Consider the following 14,607-nt stretch of genomic DNA (forward strand, 5'->3'; position numbering starts at 1 on the left):
GGAAGATCTTTTGAGCCTGGAAGCCCAGGAGGTTGAAGTGCAGTGAGCCGAGATCGCACCACTACACTCTGGCCTGGGTGAGAGTGAAACCTTGTCTCAAAAAAAGAAAAGAAAAGAAACAAAAATTATAAGAGTAAGTATATTTGCTATTAAGTGGAAATGGATCATCATAAAGGTCTTTATCCTCATTGCCTTCATGTTGAGTAGGCTGAGGAAGAGGAATGGTTGGTCTTGCTATCTCAGGGGCAGCAGAGGCAAAAGAGGTGGAAGGGCAGGCGGGAGAGGCAGGCACACTCTGGTGTAACTTTACGGAAATACATTGTAACTTCTGTCTGACATTTTTGCTTTTTCATTTCTCTAAAAATGTTTCTATATAGCAGCAGTCCCAACCTTTTGGGCACCAGGGACTGATTTTATGGAAGACCTTTTTCCTATAGATGGGGTTAAGGGGGTGGTTTCGGGATGATTCAAGCACTTTATATTTATTGTGTGCTTTATTTCTATTATTATTATATTGTAACACACAATGAAATGATTATACAGCTCACCCTAAGGTGGAATCAGTAGGAGCCCTGAGCTTGTTTTCTTGCAACTAGATAGTCCTTTCTGGGGTGAGAGAAGACAGTGACAGATCACCAGGCATGAGATTCTCATAAGGAGCTGGCAACCCAGATCCCTCACACACACAGTTCACAATGGGGTTTGCTCTCCTATGATCTGACAAGAGGTGGTGCTTACATGGAAATGCAAGTGACGGGGAAGAGATGTAGATGCAGATGAAGCTTGTGTTTGCCTGCTCACCCGTCACTCACCTCCTGCTGTATGGCCTGGTGCCGGTGGCCTGAGGGCTGGGGACCCCTGCTATATGGTATTAATCCTTCTTCCACTGTTTGATTGAGTTTCAGTGCCTGCATCGCAGAAGGGTCCATGTCATAAAAGATGTCAAAAGTGGTCTTGAATAATCAGAACCCTTCTCCTAGACTGTCTAATGTTAATTGTTTTCTGCCACTGCTGCTTCTACATCTTCTTCTTCATCTGGCACAGGTTCAGAAGCACTCATCTCTATCATGTCATCTTCTGTTAATTTGTCTTGGGTGGTGTCTATTAAACTCTTCGATTCCCCTGAGATCCATATCAAACCCTTCACCCCATCTTTTTTGCCATATCCACAATCTTTTTCATGATTTCCTTGCTTGGCTTTATCATCAATCCTGTGAAATCATGCATAACATCTGGATGCAGTATTCTCCAGTAGGAATTTATTGTTTCAGGCTTGATGGTTTTCATGGCTTTTTCCATAATAATGATGGCATCTTCAGTGGTACAATCCTTCCAGACTTCCACAATGTTCTATCAGGGTTCGCTTCCATAGAGTTGACAGTCCTTTCCATAGAATACCATGTATATGTGTAATGAGTCTTTAAGGTCCTTATGATCCCCTGATCTAGAGGCTGAATTAGAGACAGTGTGTTTGGAGACAAGTAGACCACTTTGACACCTTCGGTATTGAACTGATGGGGTTCAATGCCAAGGGCATTGTCCAATAACAAGAGAATTTTAAAAGGCAAAACCAGGCCAGGTGTAGTGGCTCTCCCCTGTAATCCCAGCACTTTGGGAGGCCGAGGCGGCCACATCACTTGAGGTCAGGGGTCTGAGACCAGCCTGGCCAACATGGTGAAACCCTGTCTCTACTAAAAATACAAAAATTAGCTGGGCATAGTGGTGTGTGCCTGTAATCCCAGTTACTTAGGAGGCTGAGGCAGGAAAATCGCTTGAACCCAGGAGGCGGAGGCTGCAGTGAGCTGAGATCACGCTACTGCATTCCAGCCTGGGTGACAGAGTGGGACTCCATCTCAAAAAACAACAAAAAAAGGCAATCCCCTTACTGACAAGGTACGTCCTGACTTCAGGGACAAAGTATCAATGAAATCGATCCAGAAAAAGGGTGCTTGTCCAGGCTTTCTTGTTGTACCACCAAAAAATTGGCAGCTGGTGTTTTTCTTTCCCTTCGGCTTGGGGGTTAGCAGATTTATAGATAAGGGCAGCCTTCATAATAAACCTGACTGCATTTGCACAAAACAGTAGAGTTGGTTTATCTTTTCTTTCCTTAAATCCTACTGCTCACTTCTCTTCCTTACTAATAGAGGTCTTTTGTGGTTTTCTGTTTTCTTCTGCATTAAAAACCTGTCCAGGCAGGTACTTTTCTCCTCTTTTCTTTCTTTTTTGAGACAAAGTCTCACTCCCATTGCCCAGGCTGGAGTACAGTGGCACAATCACAGCTCACTGTAGCCTCAACCTCCTGGACTCAGCTGATCCTCCCACCTCAGCCTCCTGAGTAGCTGGGACTACAGGCATTTGCCACCACGCCTGGTGATTTTTTTTTTTTTTTTTTTTGAGACAGTCTCGCTCTGTTGCCCAGGCTGGAGTGCCGTGGCACGATCTTAGCTCACTTAGCTCCACCTCCCAGGTTCACGCTGTTCTCCTGCCTCAGCCTCCCAAGTAGCTGGGACTACAGTCGCCCGCCACCACGCCCAGCTAATTTTTCGTATTTTCAGTAGAGATGGGGTTTCGCCATGTTGGCCAGGATGGTCTCCATCTCCTGACCTCGTGATCCGCCCGCCTCGGCCTCCCAAAGTGCTGGGATTACAGGCGTGAGCCACCGCGACCGGCCTTTTTTTTTTTTTCTTTTTTTGTTTTTAGTAGAGATGGGGTTTCACCATATTGCTCAGGCTGGTCTTGAACTCCTGAACTCAAGCAATCCACCCACTTCGGCCTCCCAAAGTGCTGGGATTAGAGGTGTGGGCCACCGCGCTGGGCCTCAATTATTTTCTTATTGGCATCTCAGAACTCATCTTTTGTCTCTTGGTAGGTAAAAGCTGCTTTTCCTGTTATCTTGACTTTTTTTTTTTTTTCTTTTTCTTTTGAGGCAGAATCTCACTCTCATCACTCAGGCTGGAGTGCGGTGGCACCAACACAGCTCACTGCAGCCTCGACCTCTGGGCTTAGGTGATTCTCCTACCTCAGCCTCCCAAGTAGCTGGGACTATAGGTGCATGCCACCATGCCTGACTAATTTTTAGTACTTTTAGCAGAAATAGGGTTTTGCCATGTTTCCCAGGCTAGTCTCAAACTTCTGGGCTCAAGCAGTCCTCCCATCTTGGCCCCCCAAAGTGCTAGAATTATAGGCATGAGTCACCGCACCCAGCCTCTCTTGACATTTTTAAAGCCAAACCTCTTTCTAAAACTACCAAACCATCCTTTGATGGCATTAAATTCTCTAGCGTTAGATCCCTCACCTTCCTTTTGCTTTGTCATGTAATGACTTCACTTTTTCTCAAATCACATTAGAGTCCACATGTACTCCTTTCTTATAGCAATCCTGCACCCACATAAAAGCTGCATTTTCAATATGACATAAAAAGGTATTTTGCAAAAAGTGCAAGATTTTCACACCTCCTGGTATAGCTTCACCGATTTCCTCTTTTTTTTTTTTTTTTTTTTTTTTTTTTTTTTTTTTTTACAATAGTCCTTACACTGGATTCATCTATCTTGAAATAGTGGACAACCACAGGTACAGACCTCAATCTGTGGAACATATCAAGCAACTCAGATTTTTCTTGAAATGTCATAACTTTTCTCTGCTTCCTGGAGTGCTCCCAGCATTAATAGTGGCACTTCACTTGGGTCCTATGCCGAAATTCAAGGTGGTATTGTACGAGACAATGAAAACTCCATGAGAACTGCAAGAGATCACCTTTTTACTGCAATAGGCAAGTTACTAGAGGGCAAACTGCTCATGCAGAGATGATTAGTGTCACAGCATTTTAAGTGGATACTCGAAACAACTGAACTCAATGCAATAGCAACAGAAGGTGGTTATAAAATTATTACAGTAGTACAGTATGTACTAATTTTATGCAGTTATGATTTAATACGGCATCGAAATTTTTCTTTTTTTTTTTTTGAGACAGGGTCTCCCTCTGTCACTCAGGCTGGAGTGCAGTGGCATGATCACAGGTCACTGCAATTTTGACGTGGGCTCAAGCGATTCTCTCACCTCAATCTCCCAAGTAACAGGGACTACAGGTGTGTACCACTATGCCCAGTTAATTTTTTCGGCCGGGCGCGGTGGCTCAAGCCTGTAATCCCAGCACTTTGGGAGGCCGAGACGGGCGGATCACGAGGTCAGGAGTTCGAGACCATCCTGGCTAACACGGTGAAACCCCATCTCTACTAAAAAATACAAAAAACTAGCCGGGCGAGGTGGTGGGCGCCTGTAGTCCCGGCTACTCGGGAGGCTGAGGCAGGAGAATGGCGTAAAAACCCGGGAGGCGGAGCTTGCAGTGAGCTGAGATCCGGCCACTGCACTCCACCCTGGGCGACATAGCGAGACTCCGTCTCAAAAAAAAAAAATTTTTCAACAATTTTTTTGTAGAGACAGGGTCTGGCTATGTTGCCCAGACTGTAGTGCAGTGGCATGATCACAGCTCACTGTAACCTCAAATTCCTGGGCTCAAGTGATCCTCCTGCCTCACCTTCCTGAGTAGCTAGGACAGTATGCACGTGCCTCAAGTGATCCTCCCATCTTGGCCTCCCAAAGTGCTCTGATTACAGGTCTTGGCCACCTCATCCAGCCAATTTTAACTTCTTGTAATAGATTTATCTATATTTCATTGTAGTAAATGATTAAACAGACTAGTATCTATATTTGGTGCATTCATGACATACCGAACTTTCTCTTAATTTTTCAATATTTCTAGGCTATGTGGTTGGTTTGTACATTTTTCAAATTGTTGCAAATTTCTAAAAAAAAATTCCAATGTATTTATTGAAAAAAACTGGCTGGGCATGATGGCTCATGCCTGTAATCCCAGCACTTTGGGAGGCCAAGGCAGGTGGATCACGAGGTCAGGAGTTCAAGACCAGCCTGGCCAAGATGGTGAAACCCCATCTTTACTAAAAATACAAAAAAATTAGCCAGGCGTAGTGGCAGGTGCTTGTAATCCCAGCTGCTCGGGAGGCTGGGGCAGAGAATTGCCTGAACCCGGGAGGCAGAGGTTGCAGTGAGCCAAGATCACACCAGTGCACTCTAGACTGGGTGACAGAGCAAGACTCCGTCAAAAAAAAAAAAAAAAAGCAAGAAAGAAGGAAAAAGAAAGAAAGGAGAAAGGAAAGGAGAAAGGAAAGGAAAGGAGAGGAGAAAGGAAAGGAAAGGAAAAAGGAAAGGAAAGGAGAAAGGAAAGAGAGGAGAAAGGAGAGGAGAGGAGAAAGGAGAGAAGAGGGGAGGGGAGGGGAGAGGAGGGGAGGGGAGGGGAGGGAACAAACAAACTTGTGTGGATCCAGGCAGTTCAAACCCATGCTGTTCAAGGGTCAACTGTATATTTCTTTTAGATACTATATAGTTGGATCTTGATTTTTTTAAAGACTGTCTCACTCTGTCACCCAGGCTGCTGTCTTTTAGTTGGAGTGTTAAATTGGAGTGTTTATATTGAAAGTAGTTATTAATATGGCTGGGCATAGGTCTACATTAGTTTGCTGGAGTTGTACTGTGGTCTGAATGTGTCCCCAAAATTGATGTGTTGAAAGCTCAGTCCCCAACACAATAATATTAGAAGGTGGGGTCTTTTTTTTTTTTTTTTTTTTTTTTTTTGAGATGGAGTCTTGCTCTGTCGCCCAGGCTGGAGTGCAGTGGCACGATCTCAGTTCCTTACAACCTCCATCTCCCAGGTTAAAGCAATTCTCCTCCCTCAGCCTCCTGAGTAGCTGGGATTACAGGTATGCACCACTACGCTTGGCTAATTTTTGTATTTTTAGTACAGACAGGGTTTCACTAAGTTGGCCAGGCTGGTCTTGAACTCCTGATCTCAGGTGTTCTGACTGCCTCGGCCTCCCGAAGTGTTAGGACTACAGGTGTGAAACACCATGCTCGGCCTAGAAGGTGGGGTCCTTTAAGATGTTTTTAGATCATGAAGACTCCGCCCTCATGAATGGATTAATATCACTATGAAGAGGGCTTGTGGGAGTGGGTTCACTCTCTCTTGCCCTTCTGCTTTTCTGCCGTGTGAAGACACAGAGTTCATTCTCTCTTGTTCTTGTGCCTTCTGCCATGTGAGGATGCAATCAGAAGACTTGGATGCTTTTGGAACTATGAGAGAATAAATTTCTGTTCTTTATAAATTATCCAGTCTCAGATATTCTGTTATAGCATCACACAACAGACTAAGACAGGTTGCCATAACAAAGAACCACAGATTGGGTAGCTTAAACAACAGAAATTTATTTTCTCACAGTTCTGGGGGCTAGAAGTCTGAGATCAAGGTGTTGAGATGGTTGATTCCTTTTGGGGGCCATGAGAAAAGGATCTGTTCCAGGTTCTATTCTCTCCCCTCTGCTTGTAGATGGCTGTCTCCACATCATCTTTCCTCTGTTATGTGTCTATGTCTGAATTTTCTCTTATGAGGACACCAGTCATAGAGGAGTAGGGTCCACCCTAAGACCTCATTTTAACTTAAAACCTCTGTAGGCCAGGTGCGGTGGCTCAAGCCGATAATCCCAGTACTTTGGGAGGCCGAGGCAGGTGGGTTATCTGGGGTCAGGAGTTCGAGACCAGCCTGGCCGACATGGCGAAACTCCATCTCTACTAAAAATACAAAATATCACCAGGTGTGGTGGTGTGTGCCTGTAGTCCCAGCTACTTGGGAGGTTGAGGCAGGAGAATTGCTTAAACCCAGGAGCTGGAGGGTGCAGCGAGCCAAGATCGTGCCATTGCACTCCAGCCTGGGTGATACAGCAGGACTCCATCCAAAAAAAAAAAAAAAACACCTCTGTACAGATTCTATCTGTAATCCCAGCACTATGGAAGGCTGCGGGGGGTGGGGGGGGGGTGGCGGATCACGAGGTCATGAGTTCGAGACCAGCCTGGCCAACGCAATGAAACCCTGTCTTTACTAAAAATACAAAAATTAGCCAGGTGTAGTGGTCTGTGCCTGCAGCCCCAGCTACTCAGGAGGCTGAGGCAGGAGAATAGCTTGAACCCGGGAGGCGGAGGTTGCAGTGAGCCAAGACTATACCATTACACTTCGGCCTGGGTGACAGAGTGAGACTCCATCTCAAAAAAAAAAATATATATATTCTGGCCAGGCGCAGTGGCTCACGCCTGTAATCCCAGCACTTTGGGAGGCTAAGTTGGGCGGATCATGAGGTCAAGAGATCGAGACCATCCTGGCTAACACTGTGAAACCCCGTCTCTACTAAAAAAACAAAAAAATTAGCTGGGCGTGGTGGCGGGTGCCTGTAATCCCAGTTACTCGGGAGGCTGAGGCAGGAGAATGGCATGAACCCAGGAGGTGGAGCTTGCAGTGAGCCGAGATCACGCCACTGTACTTAAGCCTGGGCGACAGAGCAAGAAACCGTCTCAAAAAAAAAAAAAAAAAAATGGCCGGGCGCGGTGGCTCAAGCCTGTAATCCCAGCACTTTGGGAGGCCGAGACGGGTGGATCACGAGGTCAGGAGTTCGAGACCATCCTGGCTAACATGGTGAAACCCTGTCCCTACTAAAAAATACAAAAAACTAGCCGGGCAAGGTGGTGGGCGCCTGTAGTCCTGGCTACTCGGGAGGCTGAGGCAGGAGAATGGCGTAAAAACCCGGGAGGCGGAGCTTGCAGTGAGCTGAGATCCAGCCACTGCACTCCACCCTGGGCGACATAGCGAGACTCCGTCTCAAAAAAAAAAAAAAAAAAATTTCTATCTGTAAATATTAGGATTACTTGAGCCCATGAGTTTGAGGCAGTAGTATGCATGGCTGCGCCTGTGAATAGCCACTGCACTCCAGCCTGGGCAACATAGCAAGACCCTGTCTCTAAAATTAAATAAATAAATAAATAAATAAATATTACAAACACAATGAAATAAATAAATTAGGCAAGGATTATTAACACTAAGGCCAATGGCTGATAGATTGTTGGGGAACAGCATATTCACATGGTCTCAACTTACCACCCAACAAATTATTTATTTTTACATGTGGAAAAGAGCTCCCTCTCAATAGAGAGATCTAGCAGATACCATCTTAACCGAGTAAATAAACTTAGTATCGACTGGGCGCAGTGGCTCATGCCTGTAATCCTAACACTTTGGGAGCCCATGGCAGGCAGATCACCTGAGGTTTGGGGTTCAAGACCAGCCTAGCCAACATGGCAAAACGCTGTCTCTACTAAAAATACAAAAATTAGCTGGGCATGGTGGCGCATGCCTGTAATCCCAGCTACTAGGGAGGCTGAAGCAGGAGAATCACTTGAACCCAGGAGGCAGAGGTTGCAGTGAGCGGAAACCGTGCCACTGCACTCCAGCCTGGGTGACAGAGTGAAACTCTGCCTCAAAAGAAAAAATAAAAATAAAAAGTAAAATAAACTCAGTATCATCAATAATGGGATAAGGCAACATTACATGACTAAAGTAATGCAACGAATAGGAAGAACATGTTATACAATATCCTTAGTATTCTTGTAGTATTATGTAGTATTCTTGCAAAAAGGCTTACTGTGAATCTAATTATAAAGAAACATTCAAAGAGACCCAAATTGAAGGATATCCTACAAGACAATTTGGATTCTTCAAAAATGTCAATGTCATGAAAAACAAAAAGACAGGAAGACCATTCTAAATTAAGAAAGAATCAAGAGACATGACAACCAAATACAATCAGTGATCCCTCATTCAATCCTGAATCAGATATTTTTTTAAAGCTGTAATGGAAAACATAGGGATATTTAGAGAAATGTAATTATGATCTGTAGTCTAGATAATAATATTGCATTTTTATTTCTTGGTCACTTTGTAAAACAGGTGGCAGTTTCTCAGAAAGTTAACGGAATTGCCATATTATCCAGCAATTCCACTCTTAGTATGTACCCTAAAGAATTAAAAGCAGTGATCCCAATACTAGTAAACCAATGTTCATGGTGGCATATTCACAACAGCCAAAGGCTAAAACATTCCAAATGTCTATCAGTAAACAAAATGTGGTCTATCCATATAGGAGAATATTATTCAGCCTTAAAAAAAGACTGAAATTCTGAACATGTGCTACAACATGGCTGAACCTTAAAAACAATATGCTAAGTGAAGTAAGCCACACATCAAAGGACAAATAATGTGTGTCTCAACTTATATGAGGTAATTAAAAGAGGCAAATTCACAGACAGAAAGTAAAACTGAAGTTACCAGGGGGAATGGGGAGCTATCATTCAATGGGTACAGTTTCTGTTGGTGATGATGAAGAAGTTCTGGAAATGGATAGTGGTCATGGTTACACAACACTGTGAATGTACGTAATGCCACAACTATATACTTTAAAATAGCCAAATAGTAAATTTTATGTATATTTTACCACATTTTTATTTTTTGTTGTGTTTTAGAGACAGTGTCTCACTCTGTCATCTAGGCTGGAGTGCAGCAGTGCAATCATGGTTCACTGCAGCCTCTCAAACTTTTGGGCTCAAGCCATCCTCTTGTCTCAGTCCCCTGAGTAGTTGGGACTATAGGCACACACCAGTATGCCCAGTTAAAAAAAATTTTTTTTTTTTTGAGATGGAATCTCTCTCTGTCGCCCAGGCTGGAGTGCAGTGGCACGATCTCGGCTCACTGCAACCTCTGCCTCCCAGGTTCAAGCGATTCTCCTGCCTCAGCCTCCCAAGTAGCTGGGATTACAAGTGCTTGCCACCATGCCAGGCTAATTTTTGTATTTTTAGTAGAGACGGGGTTGCACCATGTTGGCCAGGCTGGTCTCAAACTCCTGACTTCATGATCCACCCACCTTGGCCTCCCAAAGTGCTGGGATTACAGGTGTGAGCCACCGCGCCTGGCATGCCCAGTTAATTTTTAACTTTTTTTTTTTTTTTTTTTTTTACAGATAGGGTCTCACTCTGTCGCTAAGGCTGGAGTGCAGTGGCAAGAACATTGCTCACTGTAGCCTCAGCCTCCTAGGCTCAAGTGCTCTTCCTGCCTTGGCCTCCCAAACTGCTGGGATTATAGGCATGAGCTACCATGCCTGGCCTAATAATCACATTATTATCTTCTTTTTTTTTTTTTTTTTTTTTTTTGAGACAGGGTCTCACTTTGTCACCCAGGCTGATTTTTAAATATTTTTGTAGAGATGGGAATCTCACTATATTGTCCAGGCTAGTCTTGAATCCTGGCCTTAAGCGGTCCTCCCACCTTGGCCTCCCAAAGTGCTGGGATTACAGGCATGAGCCACCACACTCAGTCCCAGATTTTTTTTTTTTTTTTTTTTTTAAGAAAAGACTGGCCAGGCGCAGTGGCTCATGCCTTTAATCCCAGCACTTTGGGAGGCCAGGGCAGGCAGATCACAAGGTCAAGAGATTGAGACCATCCTGGCCAACATGGTGAAACCCCATCTCCACTAAAAATACAAACATTAGCTGGGCATGGGGTTGCACGCCTGTAGTCCCAGCTACTTGGGAGGCTGACGCAGGAGAATCGCTTGAACCCAGAAGGTGGAGGATGCAGTGAGCCAAGGTCGTACCACTACACTCCAGCCTGGTGACAGAGTGAGACTCAGTCTCAACAAAAAAAGGAAAAGAAAAGATTGTGGTTATGCAGGATGACGTCCTTATTATGAGGAGATACAGACCAAAATATTTAGGGGTAAAGTGTCATAATGCCCGCAACTTATTTTCAGTTGGTCCAGGATAAAAAGAGAGAGAAAAGAAAGAAACATGGCAATAACAACTGGCGAATCCAGGTGTAGGTTACATAGCTGTTCACTGTACTATTCTTTCAACTTCTCTGCACTGAAATTTTTCAAAATAAAAAGTGCTCAAAAAATATTTTTAAATGGAGAGATGAATGGTGGAAGGAACCCTCCCAGATAGAAAGATAAGCATGAGCAAAGGTGAAGAGGCAGAAAAAGTGTTTTTGAGAAACAGTTGGTAGTCTAGTGTGATGACAGTGAACGGTACATACTAAGATGTTCTGGGAGAGAAAGCCAGAAACGTAGGCTGGCATCAGATTGATAAAAGCCTTCAGCAAAAGAATAGAGAGTCTGGGCCGGGTGCAGTGGTTCACGCCTGTAATCCCAGCACTTTGGGAGGCCGAGGCGGGCGGATCACAAGGTCAGGAGTTTGAGACTAGCCTGGCCAACATGGTGAAACCCTATTTCTACTAAAAGTACAAAAATTAGCCAGGCACAGTGGCATGCGCCTGTAATCCTAGCTACTTGGGAGGCTGAGACAGGAGAATCACTTGAACCCGGGAGATAGAAGTTGCAGTGAGCTGAAATCACGCCACTGCACTCCAGCCTGGATGACAGAGCAAGAATCCGTCTCAAAAAAAAAAAAAAAAGTAGTTCAAGTCTTCTTTCCCTAACCTCCTCTCTTATCTGAGTCCTTTTTCCTTTTGAAGAGGAGAAGAATCAGAGGTATCTGCACAGAAGCACAAGTCCTGCAGCATGCAGGCCAAGATGGGCACCCGTAGGAAGCTCAAGTGCAGATAGGCCAGGCAAGCATATGTGCCACTGGGGTCAACAGCTGCTGCTTGCACTACCTAGAGGGAGGAGAGGAGGGAAAGAGGGAAGAGAGAAATGAACAGGGCTGAGGTGGAGGGTGAGGGTGAAGCTGCAGCAGGATGGTGGGGTGGGCAAGTGGGGACCACCTGCGGATCGTGCTGCATATAGGCCTTGCTCCACGCAGCGCCACCCACCACAGGGATATTCGGGAGTAGGGGCCGGGGGGATCTCTGCTTATCAGCTCAGGCATCCCATTAACCCCAGAATGATTCCACTGGTTGCCTCCAAACCACATACTCTAGGCCCCATGGCACTCAGCCTCCCTCCCAATTTCCCATTTCTGTGTTGAAAATAAGAGCTTCAGGTTGGCAGGAGTGAGGACATTCTGAGAAGGCAGAGTTCAGCCTGGCATAGGAACATTTGGGATGATCAGATCTCAGACGGCGGATAGAGCTGGAGGAGGCATCTAGCTGAGCCACCAGGGAGGGTGGAGGGTGTGAAAAAGGTCTCTCGAGGGCCATCAGAGGATGGGAGTCCGTCCGCCAAACCAAGAGAGGAGCTGCACAGCAGTGTGCGCTGCCTGGGGAGACAGGCTGCTGCTGTTCTGGGCAAAGCAGGCCAGCTCCAAGCCTTCTCAGGCCATATGAAGATAAATTATGTAGGATGCATATAACCAGCTCCCTCTCCCCAGGGGCATCCTCCTTTACCCAAACGTGTCTCCCACCTCCACCTCCATGGCTCCGGCTTGAGTTATGCCAGCAGGTGGGACCCTTCTTTAGCCTTTAGCCTGAGCCTTTACCTTCCCTGCCACACTCACCTTCCACCTTTACCTCTATGGCTCATTGAGCTGCTCTGCCAGGGGTGCCAATGAGATGGGGTCGCATAGGGTGTAGCATTACTATCCAGGCCAATCCCATCAGGCAAACTTTTGCTAACTTCCTTCCCCACCCAGCAGGGGAACAGTTTTCCTATTCCTGGTTCTCTAACCCAGATACAGAATCCCCTAAAGTCTCACAGCTACCCAGGGTGCCTACCTGGGAGAGGGTGCACCTGGCAGAGTCAAGGGGAAGAGCACAAGCTCTCTGATGGGACTTGCTGCCCTGAGAACAAGTCAGCATGTACTGAGGGCATGAGAGCGAGAAACTCATATCAAACGTGTCCAATGACACAGAGAAGCTGTGCTGGGATAGGACACTGAGGAAAATGGGCAGGAAATTCTAGCTGAAATGGGAAAAAAGGAGAGTCTTGGTCTAGTTTCAGGTTAACCTAGGACCGTGTTCTCACTAGCAGACAGATGGCACCCTGTCAGTGATTATGGAGGCGGTGGAAAGATCACTGCTCTCAGTGGTATCATTTAGTTCTTTGACCTACAACCTAAGAAATCAGATCCCTCACGTGGAAAAGTGAAAGTCACAATACAAGACCTTACAGCTGTTGAGATTAAATGAGATCACATGTAAGTGCCAGTGCTTAGTAAATTGCATAGGACCATAACGCCCTTGAAGTAGGCAGACAGAGGCCTCCATGGCAGGCTCTGGGCTGTCATAACCTCTTATCAAGTACCAGGCCTGGAGCTACTCAGGCTTCACATGGCACTTAGCTATAAGGAAATCCTGATACACCCTGCAGGCCCTTACCTGTGGCCCGTGGAGCGGGAGTAAAGTGGGAAAGAAGGATGAAAAGGAAGAACCATTCTCTGGAGAGGGAGCACGGGTTGCCAGAAGGATGGTATAAAGGCTCACCTTGAGTTGCATCTCCAGGAGAAGGAGTATTTGTGGTCCCCAGATGTCCTCCAACATCCCATATCTAGGGACAAAAAAGACAGTCAGTTGTGCTCTATCCCCTGTCTGGTTGCATCTGCTTAATCTCTCCCCAGCTTCCTTTTTCTGAGGATGACTCCACCTTCTGAGCAACAGAAGATTCCAGTGGGAATCTAGACCTTGGATGAATTAAACGGGACTTGGGGGAGGATTTGCCCTGTCCTCAGGCCATTCTCCTTTTAATCTTTTCTACTTTTGCTATCCCAGCTCCTGAGGTCGTTCTCCCCTCCACAGGCCATTAAACACCTGTCTCGAAGGGGTCTCCTTCAAGGTTAGCTCCTAGTGCAGGTTCAGCCCTGGCCAGAACTGGAAAAGGGCAGGGCCCTGGGAGTCAGCCTGAAGATGGTGTGCTGAAGCCAGCTTCCTTCCTGTGCGGCAGCGGCAGGTCTTGGCAATCTGCTGGCATGGTGGACACAGTTTCCCACTACCAACTGGGTCACAGATGGGAGAGAAATCTCCCTAGGAAGGAGTGGGCCATAGAAAAAGAAAACCCAAGAATGGACACAAGAGTCAAGGGAGTGTCCGTCACTGGTCTGAGGACTGCTGCATGGTCCTATGCTTCCGTTTCCTTCCCTCATGGTTCTTCACCTTGGTTCCAGGGAAACAGGCTCACAAACCCCTTATCCACTGATGAGACCTTGTTCCCTGGGCTCTCAGCTGGTACTGCACTAAAGATGCCAACAATATGGCCCTTGCCCCATAATCATCTGCCGATTCGCCTCTTTCCCCTAGAAGAATGGCTCTGAGACAGCATGTGAGTCTAATCAAAGAGCTTCAGGGTAATATAGAGACCACAGCTCCATTCCTCTCCACACGAAACTCGTAGCCCCTACTCATTCGCTAATATTTACCATGGCAGCCATGTGCCAATCAGGGGAGGAAAACACTGACCAAAATCTACTCCCTGCCTCCCAGAAGCTCACCATTTAATCAGGGCTACAGACAGCTCTCCTTCATGTATCTCAAAGTTATGGAATGGGTGCCCGGAATATCTTTTGCCTACTTCTTGGCATATCTACATTGTTTACATGCTTTAGGAGTTTCAAATGCTGTCTTTTTTATTCTCTCATTATACAGTGTGACTCGGCAGCGATGTCTCCTGCCTCTGAATCTTCAGAGCAGTAACCTGGGCCTCTCTATGACACATCACTTTCTACTTGAATTTTATGTTTTTAATGCATAATTGATCTTCTCTACTAGACTGTATTTCCTGAGAGCAGAGAAAGTGTCTTTTACATCTTCATATCCCTCAGAGCACCCTGCAC

The 14,607-nt window shown here is 45.9% G+C and overlaps 1 protein-coding gene across 11 annotated transcripts in view; it reads right to left on the reverse strand.

Annotated features, from left to right (window-relative positions):
* Positions 1-14,607, reverse strand: part of RAD9A (RAD9 checkpoint clamp component A) — a 79,078-nt gene that overhangs the window by 62,020 nt on the left and 2,451 nt on the right. For all 11 annotated transcript variants that reach the window (XR_012423001.1, XR_012422998.1, XR_012422999.1 and 8 more), the window contains exon 2: positions 13,265-13,328. The gene's annotated coding sequence lies outside the window, so the exon portion shown is untranslated. The remainder of the gene's footprint in view (positions 1-13,264; positions 13,329-14,607) is intronic.

Source organism: Macaca fascicularis, chromosome 14 (assembly GCF_037993035.2).
Source record: "Macaca fascicularis isolate 582-1 chromosome 14, T2T-MFA8v1.1".
In the NCBI taxonomy this organism is placed as follows: domain Eukaryota; kingdom Metazoa; phylum Chordata; class Mammalia; order Primates; family Cercopithecidae; genus Macaca; species Macaca fascicularis.